This window comes from Eptatretus burgeri, chromosome 1 (assembly GCF_056783735.1).
Source record: "Eptatretus burgeri isolate ZD-2024b chromosome 1, Ebu_testis_v1, whole genome shotgun sequence".
Lineage (NCBI taxonomy): Eukaryota > Metazoa > Chordata > Myxini > Myxiniformes > Myxinidae > Eptatretus > Eptatretus burgeri.
In genome coordinates, this window is record NC_140961.1 from 41707606 (window position 1) to 41720105 (window position 12500).

The 12500-nt window shown below is 40.2% G+C and overlaps 1 protein-coding gene and 1 pseudogene across 7 annotated transcripts in view; both read left to right on the plus strand.

Annotated features, from left to right (window-relative positions):
* LOC147034330 (KH domain-containing RNA-binding protein QKI-like) overlaps positions 1 to 12500 on the plus strand; it is a 554637-nt gene that overhangs the window by 475811 nt on the left and 66326 nt on the right. The gene's annotated exons all lie outside the window — the stretch shown is intronic.
* On the plus strand, positions 1859 to 4882 carry LOC147034332 (uncharacterized; annotated as a pseudogene).

The window sequence follows — 12500 nt, forward strand, 5'->3', positions numbered from 1 at the left end:
GGAAACGGCCCAATAAATCGACTTGTATTGGATAATGGACCACAACTAAAATGGCAAAGCATGTTTATTCCGAGACTTGCAAAGACAAAGACAAGAACCGCACGGTACCCTGACCTTGTGTTGAAACAAAGAGCAGGATGCATCATGTTGCAGGAAACATTCGAAATATCGATAAAAACATGCGAGGTCATGCTTCTTCTGAACGATTGTGAAGAAGGGTCTTGAAAATACTTGAAAAATGTCTGGGATTTCATTATTTTCAATCTTGTACGTTATCATTAAGTCCATTGTGTTAATTGTCGATTTCCTTTTTGATTTGCACAAATTCTTTTATTTTATTTCATATATATTTATAGATGTTATTTGGACCAGTAATGTTTGCCTGTTCTTAATTATTATCCTCGCCGAAGCATTTGGAGAGGGTATTGCATTTGGGTCTGTTTCTCTTTGTACTTGACAAAAAAATTAATTTTTTGACAAGTATGTTGAGCATCTCCGTTTGTTTGTGTATTTGTGTGTTTGTTTGTTACTTGTCAAAAAAGTTGTTTTTTGGACAAGTATGTTGATTGCGTGTGTGTGTGTGTGTGTGTGTGTGTGTGTGTGTGTGTGTGTGTGTGTGTGTGTGTGTGTGTGTGTGTGTGTGTGTGTGTGTGTGTGTGTGTGTGTGTGTTTGCCTGCTTACCTCCAGCCCAAACCGCTCAACCGACTGTTCTCAAATTTTCAGAGATTAATGTCACTGATGCTACGACTGTCCCGCATTGAAGTTTCATAAAATTTGTTCGACTGAAAAGGTCTACACAGGCCAATAGGCCAATTTGAGCCAACTTGTCTAAAATCCTCAGATTTCATCCGATTGACTTGAAATTTGAACAGGATTTGCACATGAGGTCATGAATTCAACCAACTATTACTTTTTAGGTTATCATAGATCAAAAGGTCATCAAAAGGTCAACAACATAAGGTCAACCCAAAATAGGCCGCATTTTAAAATTGTCTCTAAAATTGTAACTTTTCAACTGATTGTCTTGAAATTTGAAGACCATTTGCATTTTGGGTCACTGATCCAAGCACCTATTACGTTTGAGACCAAAATCGGCCAAAAGGCCAATTTGGGCCAAATTATTCATAATCCTCAATTTTCATCCGATTGACTTGAAATTTGAAGACCATTTGCAAATCGGGTTACTGAATTCAAGCACCTATTATAGACAGGGCAAACCCAAGGAAAAACGAACATTTTTTCCAGTCAATGTTTTCTCAGTGGATTCATCATCCTGAACCCATACCATTTGATATAAGCTTGGGGGCCACCCAGAATTTTGCCTCAAATTCAAGATGGCGGCCAAAATCCAAAATTGCTGCCAAAATTACCTTTCGGAGATTTATACTGCCTCGTAGTGTTTCCTGTCAAGGTGTTTTCAGTGGTTCTGTCACCCTGAACATATATCCTTTGAGATTAGCTTGAGAGCCACCCAGGATTTGGCCGAAAATCCAAGATGGCCACCAAAAATCAAAATGGCTACAAAAATTATATTAATTAGGTTTATACTGCCTTATAGTTTTTCCTGTGAAATATTTCTCAGCAGTTCCGGGATACTGGACCTATAGCCTTTAAAATTAGCTTGAGGGCCACCCAGGATTTGACCTCAAATCCAAGATAGCCGCCAAAATGGCCATCAAAATCATCTTAATTATGTTCAAACTACCTCTTAGGTTTTCCTGTCAAAGTTTTCTCAGTGGTTCCGCCATTCCAAACCTACGTCCTTTGTTATTAGCTTGGAGGGCACCCAGGATTTGGCCTCAAATGCAAGATGGCCACGAAAAACTAAAATGGCTGCCAAAATTACCTCAAAATTGATATTTCGTCTTATTTGTCCCCCAGAATGTTCCGTTCTCGGAAAGCAGGGTTTAGGGGCTGTGCAGTAATTATGGGACATGGGGGAGGGAGAAATTTCCGGATGGTGTGCCATTGTCTTGTGAGCCCTTCTCTACAATCCATGGGGATTTGATAACTGAGACCACAATCAACTGAGAAGTGAGGTCAAAGGTGGTCCAATGCAAGGCGGATACAATACCAATGAGAGCACAACTGACACATTCGTCAAGACCAGCCATATCATGGCTAAGATCAGAGCTACACTGAAGGAAAGGCTCAATATCATCACCTCCTCAGCTCACAAGGAAACCACAATAGCGGTCCGAATACACCATGAAAATATGGTTCATAATCTAGTACTTCAGCTTGACAAATACTTCGACCCATTCCTGAATGGTCCCACTCATCATATGAAGACTGGTGTGGAAATCGATTGTGATGTTGTAAGAGGATTGATGTCATCCGCAGAAGCTGGAGAACAGAAATATAAAGAATTTGTTGACTTGAGACTCAAAGCCAGTGGGGAAGAATGAGTCAATTTTTTCGACAAGATTACCAAGCTCAAGATCAAAACCGTGATAGAGAAGGCCAAGAAAGACCCAAAAGTTGTTAATGTCCTGAAAGAAGACAGACAGGCCTTCGGTTTACTGGTAGGCAAAGCAACATCTCCAGAAGAGGCACATTCATATCCCTTGACGACTGTCCCACAAGCTCTAGCCACACCAGAGAGAGATTTGAGACGAGGTTCAAAAGCAGCATTGAGGAACTACCTCATAAAAGAGTCTGAATCAGTCCGTGAGAACTCGCCATGTGAAGGAAATTGGCTTATAGATGGAATGGCTGCTGTGGAATCTGTTCCTGCTCAGCAAACTTGGGGAAAATATGCAGCAGCCCTGTTGAAATTTTGCTTGCCAGCAAGTGACTCCAAACCGCAGCAACTGAGAATCATATTTGATTCATACAGTACAGCCACAACGAAGGAGCTCACTCAACATCGCCGTGGCACACCTGGAAGAAGAACTCACATCACAAGCTCTGAACAGGACATGCCTAAAGGAAAAGATTGGGACTCGTTTCTGTGAAACTCAGAAAATAAGACAGAACTGATTCGATTTCTAGTCGATTACTACAAGACTGATGCTGTGAGATCCAAGCTGAAAGTTCCACTAACTGTGACAGAGGAAGATAATACCTGGTTAATAACGAAACTCAAAATCGAGATGCTTGACTCCTGCAACCACCACGAAGCTGACACCAGACTCATCCTCCATGCATCCAAGTCAACAGATCCTGTAATTGTCAGGGTGACAGATACAATGTGTTTGTTCTCCTGACCTATGCTTATTCTGTCAAACCATTACAAGACTGGATGATGAAGATTGACCATGAGAGGTATGTTAGCGTCAAAGCTCTAACTGACCGATTTGGTGACGAAATGTGTCAAGCACTTCCTGCCTATCACAGCATTACAGGGTGTGATGCAACCTCTTTTCCATTTGGTGTTGGTAAAGTAAAACCACTGAAGAAGACGAAGAAACTGTGAAAGTTCCAACTCCTCTCGCAACTTGGCATATTTCCACTGATGAGCCACCGATTGATTCAACCACCGATCACTTCAGTTAAAGACATTGCCGATGCTAAGACCTTTTTTAGAACCTGCATGAATGCTGGAAGTGAACATGAAGAGTATGTGCGAACAAAGATCAGAATGTACGACAAGCAGAAAGTGAAATCCAGTTCAAGTATCTTGCCAGATGAGAGTAGCACCAATGAACACCTCAAGAGGAGCGATTTACAAGCTTTCATCTGGTATCAATGTCTGAAACAAGATGTTGACTATCCTTCCATCAAACACAGAGGTTGGGAAGAAACGGAAGATGGTATTCGGCCAATATGGTTCACCTGCCCCCAATTCCCACCAAACCTTTCGGTGACGAGCTGCAGAAGAAGGTTAACACCAGGTAAATATACATTTATTTTAGTAAAGCGACGCAAGGTTTCCATTTGCTGTTTCAGACTTGTTGTTTGTCATTTAGTAATACAATTCACAGCCTTATATTATCAAAATCAATTTGACAAAGCATTCAAATCATTTCCGATCATGCAGGTGACATTAATTATAACACTGGGCTGCATTTGAAATATTTTTTTCAGAGGTCCAGGTTTTCTCAACGGTTCTTATATGTTTTTTGCATTCTGAATTCAGAAATGTATCTGATTTCGCTCAACCAGGTCAAGTCACTGAATTTTTGGCGGCTATCTCAATTTTAAGGAAAAAAAATAATCAAAATTTTTGTTTTTTTAGTTAGCATTTTTAAAATTCAAAATCAGACTTACATTGACAGAAAATGTACAAACTATATATATAATGACACACATGTACACTTAATGTGGAAGAAAGTGCCTTCTCAATTACTTTCATTTCAATTTCATAAAAATATAGATAAATCGTTGTTTCTGGCAACACCCAACTTCAGTCGCTCCAGCAGTCACTGTTTTCCTTCATCTTTCTAATGTTGAATTTCACATTAACGGTACTTGTGCGTTATTTTATATATAGTTTGTACATTTTCTGTCAATGTAAGTCTGATTTTGAATTTTAAAAATGCTAATTAAAAACCCCAAAATTTTGATTATTTTTTTCCTTAAAATTGAGATAGCATAAAAAACTTGACCTGATTGAGCGAAATGAGATACATTTCTAAATTCAGCATGCAAAAAACATATAGGAACCGTTGAGAAAACCTAGACCTCTGAAATGACGCAGACCAGTGTTATGATGCAGACACAGAAGATACGAGAGACACGGCCCAGCCCCCAAAGGAGAAGAAAAGAACGAGACCCAGCCATAGTGAGGACAAAGGAGACGACAGCATAGGAGGGGACGAGAGTACTGGAAGTGACAGCGACAGCATTGAAGAGCAGTCGGCTACCTCTTCTGGCAGTATTAGAGCAGTCCACTCATCTGACTTACAGACGGACAGTGACTTGGATAATAGCGAATGAACATTAACTCTGGACTTGCAGTTGTATCTTAATTATGTGTTTGTATCGCCCATTTTGTTGGTGAATTGAACTGTAGGATGACCAGAAAATGTGGTTAATATTATCTCAATTTATATTTTGTGGCCTGTTTTGAGTGAGAATGTCATATTTGCATAATAATAAAGCTCGGTTGAGTATTCTCGACCCCAAAATCAATTTCCGGTACCATTATATAGCCCATATTAGGTACAAAAAGTTAATTTAACAGGAACAGAGAACCCTCATTAATTCAATTTTGAGGTAATTTTGGCGGCGATTTTGGTTTTTCGTGTCCATCTTCCATTTGAGGCCAAATCCTGGGTGCCCTCCAAGCTAATAACAAAGGACATAGGTTTGGAATGGCGGAACCACTGAGAAAACGTTCACAGGAAAACCTAAGAGGTAGTTTGAATGTAATTAAGATAATTTTGACGGCCATTTTGGTGGCTGTCTTGGATTTGAGGTCAAATCCTGGGTGGCCCTCAAGGTAATTTTAAAGGCTATAGGTCCAGTATGCTGGAACTGCTGAGAAAAATTTGACAGGAAAAACTATAAGGCAGTATAAACCTAATTAATTTCATTTTGGCAGCCATTTTGATTTTTGGTGGCCATCTTGGATTTTAGGCTAAATCCTGGGTGGCTCCCAAGCTAATCTCAAAGGATATATGTTCAGGATGACAGAACCACTGAAAAAACCTTGACAGGAAACACTACAAGGCAGTATAAATCTCCTAAAGGTAATTTTGGCAGCAATTTTGGATTTTGGCTGCCATCTTGAATTTGAGGCAAAATTCTGGGTGGTCCCCAAGCTAATATCAAATGGTATGGGTTCAGGATGATGAATCCACTGAGAAAACATTGACTGGAAATTTTTTTTTCTTGGGATTGCCCTGTCTATTACTTTTGAGACCAAAATCGGCCAAAAGGCTAATTTGGGCCAAATTTGTTATAATCCTCAAATTTCATCCGATTGATTGAAATTTGAAGACTATTTGCATATTATGTCATTGCATTCAACCACCGGTTACTTTTGAGATTACACGTCGAAAGATCAACATATGCCAGGTCAACCAAGCTGTTAGTAGGCCAAATTTTAAAATTGTTTCTAAAATTGTTAATTTCCATCCGATTGACTGGAAATTTGAAAATAATTTGCAGAACATGTCGACAAATTCAAACCCCTCCTAATTTTTAGATCAACATTGGCCAAAAGGCCAATTTGCACCAAATTGGGCCAAATTTTCTAAAATCCTCAATTTTCATCCGATTGACTTGAAATTTGAAGACAATTTTGCAAATCAGGTCATCTAATTCAACCACCTATTAATTTTGAGGAAAACTTAGGCCAAAACTTCAACATAGACCAAATGGTCGACATAGGCCAAATTTCTAAAATCCGCAATTTTAATCCAATTAACTTGAAATTTGAAGAGCATTTGCACATCAGGTCACTGAATTCAAGCACCTATTAATTTTGAGATCAACATGGACCAAAAGGCCAAATTGGGCCAAATTTTCTAAAATCCTCAATTTTCATCCGATTGACTTGAAATTTGAAGACCATTTGCAAATGAGGTTCGCTGAACTCAACCACGTATAAATTTAGAGAACATAGACCAAAAGGTCAACATCGGCCGAATTTCTAAAATCCTCAATTTTAATCCAATTAACTTGAAATTTGAAGAGCATTTGCATATCAGGTCAATTAATTCAACCACCTACTAATTATGAGGTAATTATAGACCAAAAGATCAACATAGGCCAATTTGGGCCAAATTTTCTACAATTCTCAATTTTCATCCGATTGACTTGAAATTTGAAGAGCATTTTCATGTCACGATGCTAAGTTCAAGCACCTATTAATTTTGAGGTAAACATAGGCCAAAATGTCAAAATAGGCCAAAAGGCCAATTTGGGCCAAATTTTCTACAATCCTCAATTTTCATCTGATTGACTTGAAATTTGAAGAGCATTTTCATGTCACATTGCTAAATTCAAGCAGATATTAATTTTGTGGTAAACATAGGCCGAAATGTCAAAATAGGCCAAAAGGCCAATTTGTGCCAAATTTTCTAAATCCTCAATTTTCATCCGATTGAGTTGAAATTTGAAAAGGATTTACAGATCAGGTCACTGAATTCAGCGACCAATTATTTTTTCTGGTCACTATAGGTGAACAGGTCAACAGCCAAATTTCTCGAATCCTAAATTTTAATCCACTTAACTTGAAATTTGAAAAGCATTTGCATATCAGGTCACTGAATTCAACCATCAATTCATTTTGAGGTAAACATAGGCCAAAAGGTCAAAATAGGCCAAAAGGCCAATTTGGGCAAAATTTTCTAAAATCCTCAATTTTCTTCTTATTGACTTGAAATTTGAAGAGCATTTTCATGTTATGTTGCTGAATTCAACTAACAATTAATTTTAAGGTCAAAAGGTCAACATAGGCCTAATTTCTAAAATTGATAGATAGGGCCAAAAACTAAATATATCACTATATCTCAAAAAGTTGTGGACGAGTTGTGACAAAACAAGGTGGATGAGTTGAACAAGTGACAACAACAAGTGGATTGGATTTTGGTTCGGATCCAGCCCATCAGTAGGATACAAAATGTAAACTGTTCCACCTGGCAGAGTACCATTCTCCTTTGTGCTGTTTTGCCAAATTGTCACTCTATGAGTGATTTTTCATTTGTTTGTCTGTCTGTTTATCCGTCTGTTTGTTTGTCTGTTTGCTTGTCCGCACAGAACTTTCGTGTTTTTCTCCGCAACCATTTATTGGATTGAGACTAAATTTTCACCATTGTTGTGACTACTTATGTAGAATGTTCTAATGATAATTATGATGTCATACATCACGTGGTGTGGCAGCCATATTGGCAAAACTGAAAAATTTTGGGCCTCTGTATCTCTGAAACCGCACCAAGGAAAAAATTGAAACTTGGCACATAGCAAGTACTCCTCATGGGGAATGAGTGTGATGTTTTTATGACATCATCGGTACCCTCTTTATGACGTCATGATTGCATATGTGGAGCACCACATGCAATCAGTCTGAAAATTTTTGAGGGTCATCTCGGGATAAAATGGTCCACAGAAAAAAATTAATGATGTCATTAGTCACGTGATTTGGCAGCCATATTGGTTTTTCTAAAAAAAAAAAAACCTTCAAAAATCTTCTCTGAAGTGGCTGAACAATAAATAAATAAAAAAATGACCGTTTTTACAGCCATTTTTCCCTGCTGTGCAGGGGTTAGGCTTTTTCTTGAGGCAATGTTTTATGGCCGGATGCCCTTCCTGACGCCAACCCTGGTCGCCTCTTACGACACACAGGGATATGGTATACCTATTCTAACCGGGGCATACACCGGGACCAGTACACTGGTACTCACTTCGCCGACCTCAGATGGATGACAGGCTGAGTCAACCCCCTGGTGTTAATTCAGCAGCCAACGGGTCTTGAACTCAGGACCCTGGGATCCCAAGCCGCCACCCTAACCACTAAGCCAACACCAGGCTTAAGTGGCTGAACAGATCAAGGCGAAACTTTACACGTATGACCGCCTATCCATGTGGAACAAAAGGTTCACACATATGATGTCATTGGTCACATGGTTTGGCAGCTTTATTGGATTTACCCCAAAACCTATAAAAATACACCACTCAAAAGGAGTCCTGGTGAGGGTTTGCAATCTCTGATTGCTCTTTTTCTTGTTGTTTATGTATGATAAAGGATTATTGTATAGAAAAACAATCTTATACAAGACTCGTTGGTGTGATGGTTTCAGCATCCTCTCCAAGTCTGGCAGGTCGGCAGTTCGAACCTCGGATGAGTCTTACCAAAGACTTAAAAATGATCCGTGCTGCTTCCTTGCTTGATGCTCAGCATTTAAAAAGGATAGAGCATGGACAAAAGACCGTAGGTTAGCAGCCATTACACAGGCTTGATAGGCCAAATGGCCTCCTCCTTCATTGAAGTTCTTTGGAAGGGAACTCGTATTATAAATTTAAGCTTTGAACCACTCCATGAGACATCCAATAGGATATTGCAGCGATTGTGCACTTGGGCTGTCTTGCCTGGGTTTGATTCCAGACCCATGTATAAAATGTTGGATTGGTGTTTCACAGATATCAATGAGTGTGCTGTCTCTCCAATGATACGTCAAGCTAAGGACCTATCTGTTAGCTTTAGTTGGCAGATGTTAAAGATTCCATGCTGTCTTCGATGAAGAGTAGGCAATTGTATTCTTGTACTCTGACCAAATTCCAAGAACAATAAGAAGAAGAACCACTCCTTTCTTGTCTTCTGAAACATTGGGGCTGCTGAGGCAGATTTTCCTTCGGTTGGGGACACAATCCTGGAGGGGTTGCCACTCTGATGTGGGATACTCGACTGGTTCATTCTTCCCAGTAAGCTGGTACTCATTTTGCCGACCTCGGATGAATGACATGCTGAGTCAAACCCACCTGGTGTTATGTTTACAGCATGACAGGGGCTCAAACTCAGGACCCTAATATCTTAAGCCAGCGACCTTAGCCGTTAAGTTAACACCAGCCTCAAATTTCACATTGCTGGACAAAAGTACAGGAATACTGCATTAGCGACACAACCTTGTCTGAAGAACTGTTCAAATACCGACTGAATTCATATTTGAATCCCAGTACAATATGCATTTACTATCATGATGATTGTCTGAGACAGGTTGGTCATATCAGCTTTGTCTTTTAATTGGGGCTTCCTGAAATTGTGAAACTGTGTCGAGAAGCTTCCCCTCTACCTTTCACTTTCTCACAATCTCACAAACCTCCACTAATTTGTTCCTCTTTTTCCTACCCATGAAACCAACTTCCACATCCTCTTCAATCTCATTCTTCCCTCCAAGTCTTCAAGACAGCTGTTCACCACCATTTCAGATGGTCCCAATCCAAAAACCATGATCTTTTTGACCCTTGGTAACCCCCCTCCCCCTTCAATTCCTCAATCCACCCCAATCCCTCCTCCTTACAAAATTCCAGTTTTCCCACCTGAGAGTTTCCTTCTGTATCCATCTTGTCCAACCCATGCATCTTCCCCTGTCCCTCATTCCTCACCACAACCATTCTTTATCTACCTCCCTCTATATTGGCCTTAAAATCTGCTGTTGGTGTTTCCCCCTCTCTCTCAACTGTTCCTTTTGTCTTGCTGCGTCCTGATCCCTACAGTGTACTAGTACTAGCTCTTCGACGACCCTTGACTATGTATACCCCCCAAAAAATTTCTTACTTGTACCTGAGCCATTTTTACTCGAATACAACTTCTGTAACAGCCACAATCATCCCTACCTTCTTCGAGGGTCAGCCGATAAAAGTTTTTGTCCCAAACCTTTCACAAACCTGTTGGGCAGACCTGACACCAACTCAAGATGATTTGGGACGGAATTCATAATTGTTGAGAGTGTTTGTGATAATTCACCAACTCTTAACGAAAGACACCGTGGGATATTTGATGTCCACTAGGTCATGCTAAAGGGTGGGGCAACTTGTGATGCAACACTCTGCCTGCAAAGAACCATATACAAGAGTTTATGGTCAGGTCAAGAATCAAACCCAAATTAGACAGCTCAAAGGTAAGTGTAACACCTCTTCACCATTCTGTCAGACAAACATATGCAGCAACTATGTTCTGCTTTTGGAAATGTTTTTCATGACATCATCATATTGAGTTGCAACATTGATGAGGTCATTAAGGACAACGCATCTGTCTCACCGGTAATGTATGTCGGGGTGGTGCTGAGGTGTCGTCCACCAGACCGGTCTCCTTGGGTTAATCTGAGGCAGTTCCTTCAGGTGGATGCCTGGAATGTCCCATCCCTAAGAGAGGATGATCACCTGTCTGTTATCATCTGAGCTCAAGCGTTTGGACATCGGTATTGCAGCACTCTCTGAAGTTCAGTGACCGGATTGCAGCGAGATAATGGCGGGTGGTTACACCTACTATTGGTCTGGTCGCTCTGATAGTTATCATGCCCAAGGAGTTGCTGTAGCTGTGTCCAATAAGCTTACTCCAATGATAATTGAGGTAACACCGGTCAACGAGCGTATTATAAGACTAAGGATTCGTTACTCCTTGGGTGTCATTTCTCTGGTCTTTGTATATGCTCCGACTGAGGCCTGTGATCTCACCGTGAAGGACGCATTCTGTGCCACACTCGTGTCTGTGGTTGATCAGTGTTCCAGGCAAGATAATCTACTCGTCTTGGGGGATTTCAATGCATCGACTGGAACTGATAAGGATGATTATGAGGCATGTGTTTGTGCCCATGGGTCTGGAACTGTGAACCAGAATAGCACTAAGTTCCTTGACTTTGCAAGAAGTCATGGATTTAGGGTGGCTGGTTCATGGTTTCAGTGCCCACAGACTAATCGCTGGACTTGGTATTCCAACGCTGGTGGTGTTGCAAAGGAGATTGACCATGTGCTCATTGATGGTCGCTGGAAGATGATCCAGAACTGCAGGGTCTACTGGGGCACTCATTTCCTCAAAAACGACCACAGGCTTATTGTAGCAACTCTGAAGTTGCAGCTTAAATCCAAGACAACAGTACAAACCCAGCCGAGGCTGGATGTTGACAAGCTCAATGATGAGAGGGGAGCTGAGGAGTTTGCGAACAGGCTGAGTAGAGATTTGGGTGGTCTGGTTGCTTTTGGAGGATCCTGAAGAGTTGTGGAGTGCCTTCAAGATCACCGTCCATGATGTTTCTGGGAGATGTCTTGGAATTCACCAGAGGGTGAAGAAGAATTTTGTCTCAAGGGACACTGGATACCATTGACCAGAGTCACAGTGCCAGGCTGAATGGCAGAGCTGAGCTGTTCAGGGAGCTGAGAGGTCAAAGAAGCTAAGTGTGAGCCAAATTGTTTCAGAAGTCGTGAAAAAAATCAATTTTCATGTACAGTGAAGTTGTTGCAGCATAAAAAAATCCAAGATTCACTGAACATTTTGCAAAAATAAGTTTATAAAAAGGATCAGTCATCACAAAATGTCATCAATTTCAAAATAGGGTAGGATTTTTTTTATTTGGTCAAGCTGACATGCAAGTTTTCAGCTCAAACAACAGCAAAGTCAGCTCTAATGATTGGTCCAGGACAAAAACATTGTAGTTTCAGGGTTTTATAGCTTGTACCATTGTTTCATAATGCTTTGTGAACCATTGTTTAAAATGACTGTCAGCTCATCGATGACTGTCATTCGAAGGTCAAAAACCCAAAATTGTCCAGAAATGACCACCTGAATAAAATAATGCATCAATGCTATCAGTAAGCTTAGTAATATAATCAAAAGCATTTATTATGGAAAATAACATGAATTACACAGAAAAATCACCTTTCTGAAAATGTGACGGACCGGTGGAGAAATTTTCATCGGATGATATTTTCACTAATAGGGGGAATAATGGCATGATACTTGGTCAGATTAATCACTCCTATTGTATTTGAGTATATAACCAACAACAATTTAATTGCCATGTTATTAGTCTAAACTATTGACTGAAATGCAAAATGTGATGGACCGGTGGAGATTTTCACTGGCCAAACCCAATTTGCTAGCCGAGTCATATCA